We start from the raw sequence: 16,186 nt of genomic DNA, 5'->3' as shown, positions 1-16,186 counted from the left end.
ATGTAGTTTGAAAAAAAGAAGAAGAAAAAGCGGAGGAAGCGAAAAAGAGGAAGGGGAAGGCACAAAACCTACAGCTGTATGTAGGGACTTTGAATGTTGGGACGATGACAGGAAAAGCTCAGGAGTTAGTTGACATGATGATTAGGAGAAAGGTTGATATATTGTGCAGCCAAGAGAGCAAGTGGAATGAGAGTAAGGCTTGACGTTTAGGTGCAGTGTTTAAATTATTTTATCATGGTGTTGATGGGAAGAGGAGGTACGTACGGGAAAGGAGAGGAATGAAGATTAGCCGAAGTAAAACTGAATATATGTGCGTGAATGAGAGGGGCGGAGGAGGAAGAGTGAAGCTCCGGGGAGAAGAGATAGCGAAGGTGGACGACTTCAAATACTTGGGGTCAACAATACAGAGCAATGTAGACTGTAGCAAGGAAGTGAGGAAATGGGTCCAAGTGGGGCGGAACAGTTGGTCTGGTGTTCTATGTGACAGAAGAGTATCCGTCAGGATGAAGGGCAAAATTTATAAAACAGTGGTGAGGCCAGCCATGGCGTACGGAGACGGTGGCCCCGAAGAAAAAAGAGGAAGCAGAACTTGAGGTAGCAGAAATGAAGATGCTGAGGTTCTCGCTTTGTGTGAGTAGAATGGATACGATTAGAAATGAGCTCATTAGAGGGACAGCCAAAGTTGGATGTTTTGGAGACCAGGTGAGAGAGAGCAGATTTTGATGGTTTGGACATGTTCAGAGGCGAGGGAGTGAGTATGTTGGTAGAAGGGTGCTTAGGATGGAGCTGCCAGGCAAAAGAGTGAGAGGAAGACCATAGAAAAGGTTGATGGGATGTTGTGAGGGAAGACATGAAGGCATTTGGGGTTAGAGAGGGAGATGTATGAGATGGGCTTAAATGGAGAAAGATGACACGTTGTGGCGACCAATCACTGGACAAACCGAAAGAAAAAGAAGATTTTGTTTTTGTGCCTCAACACTAATTCCTCTAGTGTTGTTTTGAGTTCTGTTTTTCACTTGAACGTAAATTTCCAATGAAAGTCAGACCTGAACACTTTTCTTTTTTTTTGCAGTCAAACAACATCGTAGTTTCCAGTGCAGCACTTATCTCGTTTGCCCCGTCCTTCCTTCGTTCCTCCAATCCTTGTTTGCTTTCTTCCTTCCTTCCCTTCCTTGTTCCAGTGTTTTTGCCTCCTTCCTTCCAACCTTTTTCCCATCATTTTATCCTTGTTTTTCTTCCTCAATTCATTCTTTGCTTCCCTGTTTTTCCTCTCTTCGTCATTTCCTGTTCCGTTCCTTCGTCATTTTAATGTGTGTTCCTTCCTTCTTTTCTTCCATCCAACAACAGCTCTCTCACGAGCAAGCAACAAAAGACTGCCTGTTTCCACCCGGTCTCGAACCAGGCACCTCTTGCGTGTAAGGCAAACGTGATAACCACTACACTATGGAAACACCTGCGCTGGACATTGAACTAACTTTCACGCCGTCATAAAATCATGTGACTTTTGTTTACGTCACCATATTGCCAGTAAAACAAAGCATTGTTCAATGCTAAGTCCGTTGAGACGAAACAAAAATATGTCTTATAGCAACGACACCAAGAGTTTGTCCAAGACCGTTAAACATTTAGAAGGTGATGATAAATACAGGTACCCGGAAACATTAGAGACACTTGGCGTAGAGGATCCATATATAATACTGAAGTCGATGTTTTTGCCAATAAAACAGGTTAATCCACAGAATTGTCAATCTTGATCATCACTAAACAAGAGAATTTAGGAATTTACCTGTCACGAGCCGGAGACGAACTTGGCCCGTGCCAATGAAATCACCGCATCCTCACAACTAGACAATCTGACTTGGCATTCCCTAGATTGGGTCAGTCCTGGATTGTTAAGCATTCTCACTACAGCCAACAGCTTTTTACAGACAACTTTCGTGGCAGTTTCCACAAAGCTTTGATCACGTAGTGGTTAGTGCTCTGCTTTGTTGCCACGCAATCTTTGTTCAATTCCAGGTCACAGCAGGTATCAAGCCCCTCAGTCGCCTTTTTCGATGCTGTTATTTGGCGGGTGTGGGACAGTGAAAATTGTATACATGGGTTTGCAGAAGATGCAGTTTTGTGAAGGGCTAGTGGCGCAATGGATAACGCGTCTGACTACAGTGCACAAGATTCTAGGTTCAACTCCTGGCTAGCTCGGTTGTGTATTTTGCATGTGGTATCAAAACCAGTTCAGAATTATGTTTTAGGTATGTTCACCTTAAATGTCTTCTTTGAAGGTTAGATCACAAATATATATATATTTTTTCTTGATACCTCAAGAACTCCTTTATCAACCGCATCTTCCATTTTAAAGTAATTACATACAGAGATGCATCAATTGAATCATGAAATATGTCTTTCTGCAGCAAACGACCTCACACAGGTGCATCTGATTCAGGATAATACATGGAGTGGAGGTGGACTTTTAAAGACGGCCTAACAGGTCTTTGAGAGTCAGAATTCTAGCTGATAGACAAGTGTTCAAATACTTATTTGCCTCTATCACACAAATAAATCACATACACATACACACGTTGAATTTTTTACATTGGATTACAGTGTTAAAAAAATTCCATGCTAGAATTTTGAATTTGTATTGTGATGGCAATGAATTAACCTTCCATAATTGTCTTTAGTTCATTTATTTTTGTAATTCTAAAGGGATTCATGCAAATATCAACCAAAGAATCAGCTTCACAGATTCGCCCCTGCCGTGACCCGGATTCGAACCGGGGTTGCTGCGGCCACAACGCAGAGTACTAACCACTATACGATCACAGCTGTTGAAAGCTGCCAAGGTTGTCTTTCTAAATCTGTCACCATGGCAACAAGGCTGAAACCCTGCAGGATGCTTAGCCAGCACCAGTGAAACTGAAAGATTTGATCTGCATGATCATAATCAAGTGAATCATCTCAACATTTTACTGCGTTCCTAAAAATATTCATTAATATTTGATCCAGAATACCATCCCAACCGCTTTTGGATTCATGTCACTCCCCACATCATCCTATTATTTTATTTCATAAATAAACATTGAAACTCTAATTTATGAACAATTAGAGTCATTGGTATATTCTTCAATTAAATATTAACACTGCAATAACTGTCCTGTAACTGCAATAATGGTCATGACAAAATTAAAAAAGTATGAAAGTTAAGACAAATCCGTATGAATTGGGCGGCACGGTGGGCGACGCTGTGAAATTTTGGCCTCACATTTCTGAGGACCAGGGTTCAATCCCAGTCTCGCCTGTTTGGCGTTTGCATGTTCTTCCTGTGCATGTGTAGGTTTTTCTTTCCTGGCACTCCAGTTTCCTCCCATATTCCCAACACATGCAACATTAATTGGACACTCTAAATTGTCCCGAGGTGTGATTGTGACTGTGGCTGTTTGTCTCCATGTGCCCTGTTTTTGGCTGGCAACCAGTTCAGAGTGTTCCCAGGCTCCTTTTCAGAGTATGAAGCTGCCTTGAGTGGAAATGTCTGCATATATTTTGTTGATGACTGGTGACGACCTTTCTTGCGTGAGGCTTGCAAGGATGGGATCCTTACCCTGCAGTGTTTGTGTCATTTTTATAATGACATCCTGCTCATCCCATTCCATAAATTTGCTTGAAACAAAAAATAACAGTAGATGTGTGAGGCAACAACATTTTGGGGTATGGGCTGTTGTTCATGCGATGCAACAAAATATGAAACACTACCAACCTTTACAAAGTGGTGTTTAGAAAGCTGAGCTTAAGAAGGTGTTTTTTTCATTTAATTTCTTGAAAAGTTTTAATTTTGAAGGTGAGGGGGTTCTATCTGAGAGCAATGATGTATAAAATGACCAATTACTGCCATTTCATAAAATGGTAGATTCCTTTTCCCAGACCAGCTATACCAATGCTTTTTCATGTTTGACTTTGTTGATACAAAAAGTCCTAAAAATGTAAATTTTCTTGAGCATGCATGCTTTTTGCCCAATGCTTTAGTGGTGTCAATATCAATTACGTGAATGATTGTTTGAAACAGATTGGGAGGAATCTTACTTTTGGTGGTAAAATGTGTTTGTGATTGTGAATAAAATGTACATCCGACAGTGAGGCTGGCTCCATTTGCTTATACAACAAATCCATTTTCCCCATTAAAAAGAATTAAAATGTATTTTATCCATTGGAATCCCCCAAAACAAAAATTCTGGCAAAACAAAACAAGAAATGACCCAAGCGACAAGGCCAAAGTGAAAAATTTCAAATTTGGGCACTGTGGATGATCACAAGCAGATGGCCTCTTCACTCCACGATCAGATAGTGATGACATTAGGTCACTTTCTCCTCACTCTGATGATGATATGATTAAAAAGTCCAAATGTGATGTCATACTGATAAAAATCAATGGAAATGTTCTGTGTGGGAAAACTTTAGCGAGTAAAAGCAAATGACTCATGAGAAAACACACTGTTGAGAATCAATTTTCCTCCTCAGTTTGAAATTCTTGAAGTCATGGGCTCAGAAACAAGTTTGCCAGTGAGAATCGAAGTGGTCAAGAAGCTTTTATTAAATGTTAATGTTTGGTATCAAAAGTAATGACATACCATTTGAGAAAAATTGGCAGAGCAGCTTGATTTGACTGGCAATTTGGCGCCATCCAAATTGTTACGTCACGTGCACGAGCTCTATTCAAAAAGCCTCCAGTGGGCAAATGTAATAAATTCGTACTGGTCCCGAAATACACAAAGGTATGCATGCCTTGTTTCCCAATAATTTTGTGTCTATATGAAATGATTGATTGAACTAGACTGTAAAGAAGCCTTGACTTTTTGTGGTAAACAAAAAGGTGAAGTTGACGAAACCCTGATCAGCTAATGGAAATTTGGGCAAAAGGTTTTTTTCTGGGACTTGAAAACTGGACTTCTGAAGGTCACAAGTAATTGAAAAGCATACCACAAGAACAAGGCCCACAGAAATGAAAAAGATGATCACCTGTCATGCAGGCCACTGTTTGATCGTGGCAAAGGATTCCTGGCCGTTGACATTTCCAAAGAGAGCTTGTCGGGAATTTCAACCTCAGGACCTCTTTCAGTTCTGCTCTCCTTAAGAAGTGTTCCCCAAGAACAACAACCAACACAAAAGAACAGATGACTTCGTAAGTCATCACCAACAATGAAGCACATAACCACATAACTTAATGATCATTTGGATGACACCACAAACAAAAATGGACCCTTTACTTACTACACAGGCTACCTTGAGAAAGACAGCAAGGTAAGACTTTCAGAGCAGAACTGAGCCATTAGAGACTGCATAGCAGGGATCATCCGGGAGTTGAACCTGGGACCTCTCACATCCAAAGCGAGAATCTTAACTCTAGACCAAAGAGCCACTTTGTCCCTTGAGCCACTCTCATCCCAAAAAGCTTTACAGCCTTGGAGGGCCGCGTCATTTCGTCTGTCACCCACCAAACACAGGTATGTAGAAGTACCTCAGCTAGCTTTCTTCGTGTTGTTCTTGTAATTTTAATTATTTTCTTGTTTAATGTGTGTTTTCTGGAAGGTTAAAATGTTTTGCGATTTGTTACGTTTTGCACTTTCAGGCGACTGTAGTGCCGGACGCAAATTCGGCGAGTGAAGCAATTTGCTGGTCCTACTAACAAACGACACATGAGCAACAATTTCAGTTCTGTAGAAGTGGTGTTGTGATATTCTTTTGATCCGCGTGAGGTCCCTGTTTGGAAACAAAACAGCTCGGCTTGCTTAGCGGGAAGAAGAGCCCGTCGAGAAGCAAAGGATAACATTAACTATCTCCCCGTCAGGGAATCGAACCCCGGTCTTGAAGTGTTATAGAGGGGGAGTGGCACTAAGGACAAACAATAACAGTCATCTTATATGGACCAAGGCGATTTGATTTTCTGAGGAGTTGGTTTAGATGTTGAGATTATACATGCAGGAGTGGCCAGACTTTTTTTTTTTCTTCCACAAGTTGCACTTTTTAAGCACTCTGTCGTGTTCGACCAGTGGCGGGGGGTTGTATGAACGTATAGACCATGCAACAACAAGAAATTGTCAAAGAAGAAATTTCATATGGGCTCGTCCGGGATTTGAACCCGGGACCTCTCGCACCCAAAGCGAGAATCATACCCCTAGACCAACGAGCCGCTAGATCAGAAGCTTGATGTTTTTAGAATCATGGAATCAGACCAGGCGGTGGCAACCCATATTTCTTGAGCTTTTTTTTTTTAGCACCATCCTCGTGGCTTGCTGGATCTTTTTCAAAAATGGATGAGATTGGAAAAAGATGGGGAGAGAAATAATTTTTGTTTTTGATATGGTTTTTGTGGAAGGACAAATATTACACAAAATTATTCTACTTCATTCCCTGCCTGACGGTGGCGGTTGAGGGCTGCAGGATGGGAAATGAGATGTGAGGTGGGGGCCCGAAGAGGTGAGGTTTGCAGCCAGACTCTGTCGAGTGCAAGAGGACCAAGAAAGAGAGAAAGAAAACATGCAAACTCAGCATGTGGGTAGACAATGTTTTTGGTGATTTCAACTTTTCACATCGACCCAAATTAATGGGCCTGGACTCATGGTTTAGCTGGACTGCCACCATGGGGAAACCAACCAAGTAGGTTCAAGACCCCACCCAAACTCACTGCTGTTGTGTCCATGAGCAAGAACAGATACCCTGAACTGCTCCCCAGTTGCTCCAGTGTGTTCCACTAACAAGTGTGTGTGTTCATTGTGATGAGTAAAATGCAGACAACAAATGTTGTGTATATGCTTGCAGGTTCATGAAAATAAAGATGAGTCTTCTATTTCCTCATGAAGACCTGATGACTTGTTCCTCCTGGATGTGTTGGTGATGACTCTCTTTTCTCCAACCATTCATCTATCCATTTTCTTTGCCGCTTATCCTCACGAGGGTCACGGGGAGTGCTGGAGTCGATTCCAGCTGTCAACAGGCAGGAGGCAGGGTACACCCCGAACTGGTTGCCAGCCAATCACAGGGGATATTGAGACAAACAGCCACACTCACAATTACACCTTGGGCCAATTTAGAGTGGGATGCGGCAGAAAAAGCCACGCAAGCACGGGGAGAACATGCGAACTGAGTGGATGGATATATGATTCTCCTTAGTTGCAGCCCTGATGGTGATCAAGGTCTACAAGATGCCCAGTGCAGTTGTTTCCATAGTGTAGTGGTTATCACGTTTGCCTTACACGCAAAAGGTCCCCGGTTCGAGACCGGGTGGAAACAGGTAGTGTTTTGTTGCTTGCTTGTAAGAGAGCTGTTGTCAGAAGGAAGAAAAGAAGGAGGGAACACACAAAAAAATGAGGAAGGAAGGAAACAAGGTGGGAAGGAAGCAAAGAATGAATTGAGGAAGAAAAACAACGATAAAATCATGTGAAAAAGGTAAGAAGGAAAAAACATTGGAACAAAGAAAACAATGATTGGAGGAAGCAATGAATGAATGAAGGAAGTAAACAAGGCAGGAAGGAAGGAAGCAGAGGACAAATGAGAACTGCTGTACTGGAAACTACCATGTTGTTTGACTGCAAAAAAAAAATACATGACACTTTTTCAGAAAAAAAATAATTTCATTCTCATTCAGAAGAAACAAGTTTTGAGGTCTGACTTTCCTTGGAAAGTTAAGTTCAGGCAAAAAACAGAAATCAAAACAACACTCAAGAGGAATTAGTGTTGAGACACAAAAACAACAAAATCTTAGTGGCAGTCAGCTGCCTGGACGCTCAGTTTGCTTTTCCTTTCCTTTTTCTTGGTTTCCTGGTCCTCGTGCACTTGAGAGAGTCTGGCTGCAGACCTCACCTCTCAGTCCCCCCACCTCACCTCTCAAGTCCCATCCTGCCGACCCCCAACTGCCATTGTCAGGCAAAGTAGGATCATTTGAAAATTGTGTCCATTTCTGTTCCAGCGTTTAAGGAACTTAGTTGAATATTTTCTAGATAATCTTTAATTTCCAGTTTCAGAGTTAAAGCCATTCATGTACAGCACTGCGCACTTCATTTACACACTCCTTTCATTCCGGTTGAAGTGTTTAATTAATTAACTACTTAAAAAGGGAAAAAAGGTAGATGATGATGATAACTCTTAATCTTAAATTAAGAAAAAAAAAATACTACTAAAATAATCTACCATTGATGTTTTCATGGCATGGAAGGAAACCAAAATGGTCGGACAAACCCCACGCAGAGATCAAGCGAACTCTTTTTCGTCTGTGGTTCTGAACCGCTGGTCCCCCGAGGAGAATATCGGCTTCTGTTGGCCAGGAAAGGGATACACTTTACTGGCATGTGAAATGTGCAATGCACAGTGGGTTTATTATTCATAATCGTTGTAGTCATGGGGTGAAAAAGTGTGCACGTGTGAAAACAAAAGTAGCTCCGGTTTTGCATTCCCGATTATGTGTATGAATGATCCATCCATTTTCTTAGCCACTTATCCCCACAACGGTCACAGGAGTGCTGGAGCCCATCCCAGCTAACACCACACAAAAGACAGCGCACACGATGAGCTGATTGCCAGTCAGTCACAGGGGACATAATTGGCACCATCACTGAGCAGGAATCAAACCTATGCTGCCCACACCAGAGTCAGGTGTGTGCGTGTACCATTACACTAACAATGACTTTCAGTCTCATCTGGTTTTTATTTAATTGTGTAAACGCACCTGCCCTTTACTGCATGTTTGCCCTCTGGCAGTATTATTTATTGTAAATTGAGCAACATTTCATTCATTTGTTGCTTCCTTAATGTTTGATTAGGATTACATTATTATGTTTTATATACAATGTTACATTGAGGTGTACTCTGGCGGGCTCTGATTTTTTTTTCTTTTTTCTGGGGATCTTGTAACAGGAAACAATTGAGAAACATTGCACAAGACCAACAAGCCAAAGGAGAGCTGATGGGCAGCACGGTACCACAACTATAAATCATTTGCCTCACGGTTCTGAGGTCCAAGTTTGATTCCCTGTGGAGAGATTTCATGTTCTCCCATTGCCTGTGTAGTGGTTCTGCGTTGTGCATTTTTTTTGGATGATTAATGAGACGACACGCACGTTAGCTGGTCTCAACCTGGTTTAATCTTCTCTCTGTATTATAAAAGAGACAGATTCACAGATGTTCACAGATATCTCTTCACAATTACTCTCAAACTCTTCCACTCAGCAGTCTCACAAACAAGATGAAATATATCACAAAAACAAACATCTGATTTACATTGCAACAGATGAAAAGAATATGAAAAAAACTTGCATAAACTCACATAGCTGTATTATAAAGGAGACACATTCACGGATGTTGATAGGTTTCTCTTCAGTTACTCTCAAAACTCTGCAACATCAGGAACACGGTCACCACGCGGCTTCTGCTGACACTCATTCACACTGCACAAAACACATGGCCACCTACAAATGATGCACACGGACCTCGACATCTCCACTTCTCCAGCTAGCGAGTTTATGTTTGAAATTAATGAAACACATTCAACACCGTGCCTCTGTGACTAAAGCTGCTTTGCAAACGTTTAAAACTAACTGATATTCACATTCCACAACAAAACATTGAAAACCTGAGGAGAACAAAATGTGTATCTTCCACCAGGAATCTCACAAACAAGAGGAACTATTTCTTCCCACCACATGATAAGTGTGGCTTCAAAATAAAGCACGCAGCCTACTTTCTGTGTTTCTCAGATCTTCCAACAATTCAATGGCATTTTCCCCCTACAATGAACATTTTTAACACACAATGACGTTGAAAAGAACAAAAAAGAATAAATGACAGAGAAACTGCTGCCTTTCAAAATAAAACTGCGCTTCCACACCGTGTTCCTATTAGAGCACACGATGATCTCACCATTACATAAACTCAATAGTAGGGGATATAATTGGCAATCAAGACAAGTCTCTGACTTGCCTGACCAGTGATTCAGTGTCAAAAAAGGTTGCACTGTATTTGTCATTCAAGTCAGGAGTGGGGAATTTTCTAACATCTTTGAGGGGAGGCTTTTTTTTGGCTCATGAGATGATCAAAACCAAAAATTCATGCAGTCTCTGAACAAAACAGCAGGAAGGGGGCATCCAGAGTTGAACTGGAGACCTCTTGATATGCAGTCAAATGCTCTCCCACTGAGCTATACCCCCACGTCTTCCTGCAACCTCTTAGTTCTGTAGACAATTCAATATTCATCATTCGTTCCAGTTGTGAATTGTGTATGATTGAGATCTGTTAGGATCAAAGGATTTGTGCCTACCCGCTGCACTAGATCATTTTAGTTTAATTCCTGATTGTGAGTTTTACTTCTGACACTCACGTCTCTTGTCGATCTGCTTTAGGACCCTTCCATTGTTCTTGGTCCCTGGACTAAGCTATTGAAAAGTCACTTCTGTGGTGCAAGTCGGACCCTCAAGTTTCTTCGTTCACGATGGGGTCGTTTCCGTTACAGACGAATATTGGTGAAAGTGAAAATTATGTCAGTAGTGACCATGGTAAACACACTCAAAGTGGTGAAGACTGAGCAATGGTCATGTTTCTCAGCTATTTTCAGCAGTTGCTTCATGAATACAAACATCAACGGTGAAATTTTGAATGACGACAAACTTGGAAGAAGTGGACATTTGGATTTTCACCCAATAACTTCAAGTTTACACCTCAGTGACAAATGAAACATTCCTGACAAAAGCAGAAGTCATATAAATGCTCGAGGAGTCAGCTCCAAACCCATGTAATGTTTTTTCTAGTGGAATGGGATGTGAATTGAAAGGAGAACCTTTGATATCCATCAGAATGCCAAAGAAATGACCCTGATGTGACTTGAACACATAACCTTCTGATCTGGAGTCAGATGTGCTTCCGTTGCACCACAGAGCCATTTACAAGAGATGTCTGTAGAGGTGTAAGCTCAACAGTCGGGTATATAATTGGCAATACAAGTCACTGACATGCCCGACCGGTGAATCAGTGTCAAAAAAGTTTGCACAGAATTTGTCTTACAAGTCAGTGAGCAATTTTCTCCTATTTTTGAGGGGAGTTTTTTTGCACATGAGATGCTCAAAAACTTGATTTCATGCAGTTTCTGAACAAAACTTTGAACGTTCAACAGCTCTGTGCTTCACGGAGACTTGGTTTGGTGGACGAGTGTCTGACGCCGCCATCACGCTCCATGTCTACAACCTCCATCGTGTGGAGCGTGTCGCTGAGTTAACACGGAAAACGAAAGACGGTAGAATGTGTTTTGATATCAACAAGAAATGGTTCTGCATCTCTGTGCTTCATGGAGATTTGGCTTTGTGAATGAGTGTCTGACGTCGCCATCACGCTCCCTGCCTTCAACCAAGCAAATCTGACGGTATAAGACGATACAAATTGATTAAAAGACGATCTAGAGTCGATACAAGGCACGATTGCGACAAGATGATAAGGGACAATTTGACAATCCAGCCTTATTAAAAAAACAAAACAAAGCAATACACAACACAGAATGATGCACAAACAAATACTAGAAAATTATATGTGAAACAAGTCTCTTCTGTATGTGAGTGTGTGTGTGTGTGCCACACACCCCGTGTTGTGTTTATCAAAACGACCTGGAGGAGAGAATCTAACCACAAACTGAGCAGGGAAAAGGTTTCTCTTCAGGAAGTCTTCTCATTTCATTTGCTATTTTTTAAAACTTTTCCATCACAGAGAAAATTTGAAGTTAGTGTGACATGTTATATCATGTTTGGACTTTTTATCATGTCGTCATCAGTGAGGAGAGTGTGACATCATGTCATCACTATCTGATATTGGAGCTGCTCGTGATCCTCCAGTCCCTCAGCTTTGCAGTTTTCCACTTTGGCCATTTGGCTCGGGCCACATTTGCTTGAAGTTGAGAGCATTTTGTTAATAAAAGATTCTCAATGGTCGAAAGACATTCATTTCTTTTAATGCGGGGAATGGATTTGATATCCTGTACAAGCAAATTGAGTCATACTTTATTTATTGCTTATACATTTGTTATTTATTAAGATTGCTGGCATGGTGGATCAGTTGGTAAAACATTGGCCTCACAGTTCTGAGGTCCCGTGTTCAATCCCGGACCCGCCTGTGTGGAGTTTGCATGTTCTCTCCCTGCCTGTGTGGATTTTCTCCGGGGACTCCGGTTTCCTCCCATATTCCAAAAACATGTAATATTAATTGGACACTCTAAATTGCTCCTCGTTGTGATTGTGAGTGTGTCTGTTTGTTTCAATGTGCCCTGGGATTGGCTGGCAACCAGTTCAGGGTGTACCCCGCCTCCTGCCTGTTGACAGCTGTAATAGGCTACAGCACTCCCCGCGACCCTTGTAAGGGTAAGGGTATTAGCTCAGCTGGCAGAGCGTTAGACTGAAGATCGAAAGGTCCTTGTTTCAATCCCTGCTTTCAGCATTTAGTACAGAATTATGTGCTTTTTGGCTCTTATTAAACATCTGGTTATGTTTTCTGGCATGTTTTCGTTATTTGACAGGGTTGCAACCAGGCAACAGTTCGTACCCTCATGGAGCTGAAATAGCTCAGTTGGGAGAGCGTTAGACTGATGATCTAAAGGTCCGTGGTTCAATCCCTGGCTTCAGCATTTAGTACAGAATTATGTGCTTTTTGGCTCTTATTAAACATCTGGTTATGTTTTCCGGCATGTTTTCGTTATTTGACAGGGTTGCAACCACCAGGCAACAGTTGGTACCACCCTTGGAGTGAAATAGCTCAGTTGGGAGAGCGTTAGACTGATGATCTAAAGGTCCCTGGTTCAATCCCTGGCTTCGGCATTTAGTACAGAATTATGTGCTTTTTTGGCTCTTATGAAACATCTGCTTATGTTTTGCGGCATGTTTTTGGTTTTTGACAGAGTTGCAACCAGGCAACAGTTCCCACCATCATGGAGCTGAAATAGCTCAGTTGGGAGAGCGTTAGACTAAGTTCCCTGGTTCAATCCCTGGTTTCAGCATTTAGTACAGAATTATGTGCTTTTTGGCTCTTATTAAACATCTGGTTATGTTTTCTGGCATGTTTTCGTTATTTGACAGGGTTGCAACCAGGCAACAGTTCGTACCCTCATGGAGCTGAAATAGCTCAGTTGGGAGAGCGTTAGACTGAATATCTAAAGGTCCGTGGTTCAATCCCTGGCTTCAGCATTTAGTACAGAATTATGTGCTTTTTGGCTCTTATTAAACATCTGGTTATGTTTTCCGGCATGTTTTCGTTATTTGACAGGGTTGCAACCAGGCAACAGTTGGTACCCTCATGGAGCTGAAATAGCTCAGTTGGGAGAGCGTTAGACTGATGATCTAAAGGTCCCTGGTTCAATCCCTGGCTTCGGCATTTAGTACAGAATTATGTGCTTTTTTGGCTCTTATGAAACATCTGCTTATGTTTTGCGGCATGTTTTGGTTTTTGACAGAGTTGCAACCAGGCAACAGTTCCCACCATCATGGAGCTGAAATAGCTCAGTTGGGAGAGCGTTAGACTAAAGTTCCCTGGTTCAATCCCTGGTTTCAGCATTTAGTACAGAATTATGTGCTTTTTTGGCTCTTATGAAACATCTGGTAATGTTTTGCGGCGTGTTTTGGTTCTTTGATAGAGTTGCAACCAGGCAACAGTTCCCACCATCATGGAGCTGAAATAGCTCAGTTGGGAGACCGTTAGACTGAAGGTTTAAAGGTCCCTGGTTCAATCCCTGGTTGCAGAATTATGTGCTTTTTGGCTCTTATGAAACATCTGGTTATATTTTCCGGCATGTTTTCGTTATTTGACAGGGTTGCAACCAGGCAACAGTTCCTACCCTTGTGGAGCTGAAGTATCTCAGTTGGGAGAGCGTTAGACTGAAGATCTAAAGGTCCCTGGTTCAATCCCTGGTTTCAGCATTTAGTACAGAATTATGTGCTTTTTTGGCTCTTATGAAACATCTGGTTATGTTTTGCGGCGTGTTTTGGTTCTTTGATAGAGTTGCAACCAGGCAACAGTTCCCACCATCATGGAGCTGAAATAGCTCAGTTGGGAGAGCGTTAGACTGAACATCTAAAGGTCCCTGGTTCAATCCCTGGTTTCAGCATGAAGTGCAGAATTATGTGCTTTTTGGCTCTTATGAAACATCTGGTTATATTTTCCGGCATGTTTTCGTTATTTGACAGGGTTGCAACCAGGCAACAGTTCCAGCCCTCGTGGAGCTGAAATAACTCAGTTGGGAGAGCGTTAGACTGAAGATCTAAAGGTCCCTGGTTCAGTCCCTGGTTTCAGCATTTAGTACAGAATTATGTGCTTTTTGGCTCTTATTTAACATTGGTTATGTTTTGCGGCATGTTTTGATTTTTGAGAGAGTTGCAACCAGGCAACAGTTCCAGCCCACGTGGAGCTGAAATAGCTCAGTTGGGAGAGCGTTAGACTGAAGATCTAAAGGTCCCTGGTTCAATCCCTGGTTTCAGCATTTAGTACAGAATTATGTGCTTTTTGGCTCTTATTAAACATCTGGTTATGTTTTGCGGCATGTTTTGGTTCTTTGATTGAGTTGCAACCAGGCAACAGTTTCCTCCCTCATGGAGCTGAAATAGCTCAGTTGGGAAAGCATTAGACTGAAGATCTAAAGGTCCCTGGTTCAATCCCTGGTTTCAGAATTTAGTACTGAATTATGTGGGTTTTTTTCGGCACTTATTAAACATCTGGTTATGTTTTGCGGAATGTTTTGGTTCTTTGATTGAGTTGCAACCAGGCAACAGTTCCCACCCTCATGGAGCTGAAATAGCTCAGTTGGGAGAGCATAAGACAAAAGACCTAAAGGTCCCTGGTTTCAGCATTTAGTTCAGAATCATGTGCTTTTTGGCTCTTATTAAACATCTGGTAATGTTTTCCGGCATGTTTTGGTTTTTGACAGAGTTGCAACCAGGCAACCGTTCCCACCCTCATGGAGCTGAAATAGCTCAGTTGGGAGAGCGTTAGACTGAAGATCTAAACGTCCCTGGCTCAATCCCTGGTTTTAGCATTTAGTACAGAATTATGTGCTTTTTTTGGCTCTTATGAAACATCTGCTTATGTTTTGCGGCATGTTTTGGTTTTTGACAGAGTTGCAACCAGGCAACAGTTCCTACCCTCATGGAGCTGAAATAGCTCAGTTGGGAGAGTGTTAGACTAAAGGTCCCTGGTTCAATCCCTGGTTTCAGCATTTAGTTCAGAATTATGTGCTTTTTGGCTCTTATGAAACATCTGGTTATGTTTTGCGGCGTGTTTTGGTTCTTTGATAGAGTTGCAACCAGGCAACCGTTCCCACCCTCACGGAGCTGAAATAGCTCAGTTGGGAGAGCGTTAGACTGAAGATCTAAAGGTCCCTGGTTCAATCCCTGGCTTCAGCATTTAGTACAGAATTATGTGCTTTTTGGCTCTTATGAAACATCTGCTTATGTTTTGCGGCATGTTTTGGTTTTTGACAGAGTTGCAACCAGGCAACAGGTCCTACCCTCATGGAGCTGAAATAGCTCAGTTGGGAGAGCGTTAGACTGAAGATCTAAAGGTCCCTGGATCAATCCCTGGTTTCAGCATTTAGTACAGAATTATGTGCTTTTTTCGCTCTTATGAAACATCTGGTTATGTTTTGCGGCATGTTTTGGTTCTTTGATAGAGTTGCAACCAGGCAACAGTTTCTCCCCTCATGGAGCTGAAATAACTCAGTTGGGAGAGCGTGAGACTGAAGATGTAAAGGTCCCTGGTTCAGTCCCTGGTTTCAGCATTTAGTACAGAATTATGTGGTTTTTTTTTTCGGCACTTATTAAACATCTGGTTATGTTTTGCGGAGTGTTTTGGTTCTTTGATAGAGTTACAACCAGGCAACAGTTCCCACCCTCATGGATCTGAAATAGCTCAGTTGGGAGAGCGTTAGACTGAAAATCTAAAGGTCCCTGGTTCAATTCCTGGTTTCAGCATTTAGTACAGAATTATGTGTTTTTTTTTCGGCACTTATTAAACATCTGGTTATGTTTTGCGGAATGTTTTGGTTCTTTGATAGAGTTACAACCAGGCAACAGTTCCCACCCTCATGGATCTGAAATAGCTCAGTTGGGAGAGCGTTAGAGTGAAGATCTAAAGGTCCCTGCTTCAATCCCTGGCTTCAGCATTTAGTATAGAATTATGTGCTTTT

General features: G+C 41.9%; 13 non-coding genes across 13 annotated transcripts; 8 read left to right on the top strand and 5 right to left on the bottom strand.

Moving 5' to 3' along the window:
• Positions 1–1,378: 1,378 nt before the first annotated feature.
• trnav-uac (transfer RNA valine (anticodon UAC)) lies at positions 1,379–1,451 on the bottom strand. The gene has a single exon. It is a non-coding gene; the product is annotated as a tRNA-Val (tRNA).
• Positions 1,452–2,751: 1,300 nt separating this feature from the next.
• On the bottom strand, positions 2,752–2,823 carry trnah-gug (transfer RNA histidin (anticodon GUG)). Its single transcript has one exon. It is a non-coding gene; the product is annotated as a tRNA-His (tRNA).
• Positions 2,824–6,106: 3,283 nt separating this feature from the next.
• On the bottom strand, positions 6,107–6,178 carry trnap-ugg (transfer RNA proline (anticodon UGG)). Its single transcript has one exon. It is a non-coding gene; the product is annotated as a tRNA-Pro (tRNA).
• Positions 6,179–7,205: 1,027 nt separating this feature from the next.
• On the top strand, positions 7,206–7,278 carry trnav-uac (transfer RNA valine (anticodon UAC)). Its single transcript has one exon. It is a non-coding gene; the product is annotated as a tRNA-Val (tRNA).
• Positions 7,279–10,115: 2,837 nt separating this feature from the next.
• On the bottom strand, positions 10,116–10,187 carry trnac-gca (transfer RNA cysteine (anticodon GCA)). Its single transcript has one exon. It is a non-coding gene; the product is annotated as a tRNA-Cys (tRNA).
• A 655-nt stretch (positions 10,188–10,842) lies between these two features.
• On the bottom strand, positions 10,843–10,914 carry trnaw-cca (transfer RNA tryptophan (anticodon CCA)). The gene has a single exon. It is a non-coding gene; the product is annotated as a tRNA-Trp (tRNA).
• A 2,396-nt stretch (positions 10,915–13,310) lies between these two features.
• Positions 13,311–13,383, top strand: trnai-gau (transfer RNA isoleucine (anticodon GAU)). Its single transcript has one exon. It is a non-coding gene; the product is annotated as a tRNA-Ile (tRNA).
• A 469-nt stretch (positions 13,384–13,852) lies between these two features.
• Positions 13,853–13,925, top strand: trnaf-gaa (transfer RNA phenylalanine (anticodon GAA)). Its single transcript has one exon. It is a non-coding gene; the product is annotated as a tRNA-Phe (tRNA).
• Positions 13,926–14,040: 115 nt separating this feature from the next.
• trnaf-gaa (transfer RNA phenylalanine (anticodon GAA)) lies at positions 14,041–14,113 on the top strand. Its single transcript has one exon. It is a non-coding gene; the product is annotated as a tRNA-Phe (tRNA).
• A 299-nt stretch (positions 14,114–14,412) lies between these two features.
• On the top strand, positions 14,413–14,485 carry trnaf-gaa (transfer RNA phenylalanine (anticodon GAA)). Its single transcript has one exon. It is a non-coding gene; the product is annotated as a tRNA-Phe (tRNA).
• Positions 14,486–15,331: 846 nt separating this feature from the next.
• trnaf-gaa (transfer RNA phenylalanine (anticodon GAA)) lies at positions 15,332–15,404 on the top strand. Its single transcript has one exon. It is a non-coding gene; the product is annotated as a tRNA-Phe (tRNA).
• Positions 15,405–15,517: 113 nt separating this feature from the next.
• Positions 15,518–15,590, top strand: trnaf-gaa (transfer RNA phenylalanine (anticodon GAA)). Its single transcript has one exon. It is a non-coding gene; the product is annotated as a tRNA-Phe (tRNA).
• A 308-nt stretch (positions 15,591–15,898) lies between these two features.
• Positions 15,899–15,971, top strand: trnaf-gaa (transfer RNA phenylalanine (anticodon GAA)). The gene has a single exon. It is a non-coding gene; the product is annotated as a tRNA-Phe (tRNA).
• Positions 15,972–16,186: the final 215 nt, after the last annotated feature.

The sequence above is a fragment of the Syngnathoides biaculeatus genome, chromosome 20, assembly GCF_019802595.1.
Source record: "Syngnathoides biaculeatus isolate LvHL_M chromosome 20, ASM1980259v1, whole genome shotgun sequence".
Taxonomy (NCBI): Eukaryota; Metazoa; Chordata; class Actinopteri; order Syngnathiformes; family Syngnathidae; genus Syngnathoides; species Syngnathoides biaculeatus.
The sequence above is the reverse complement of the archived record's forward strand: the minus strand, read 5'-3'. Positions and strand labels throughout refer to the sequence as shown.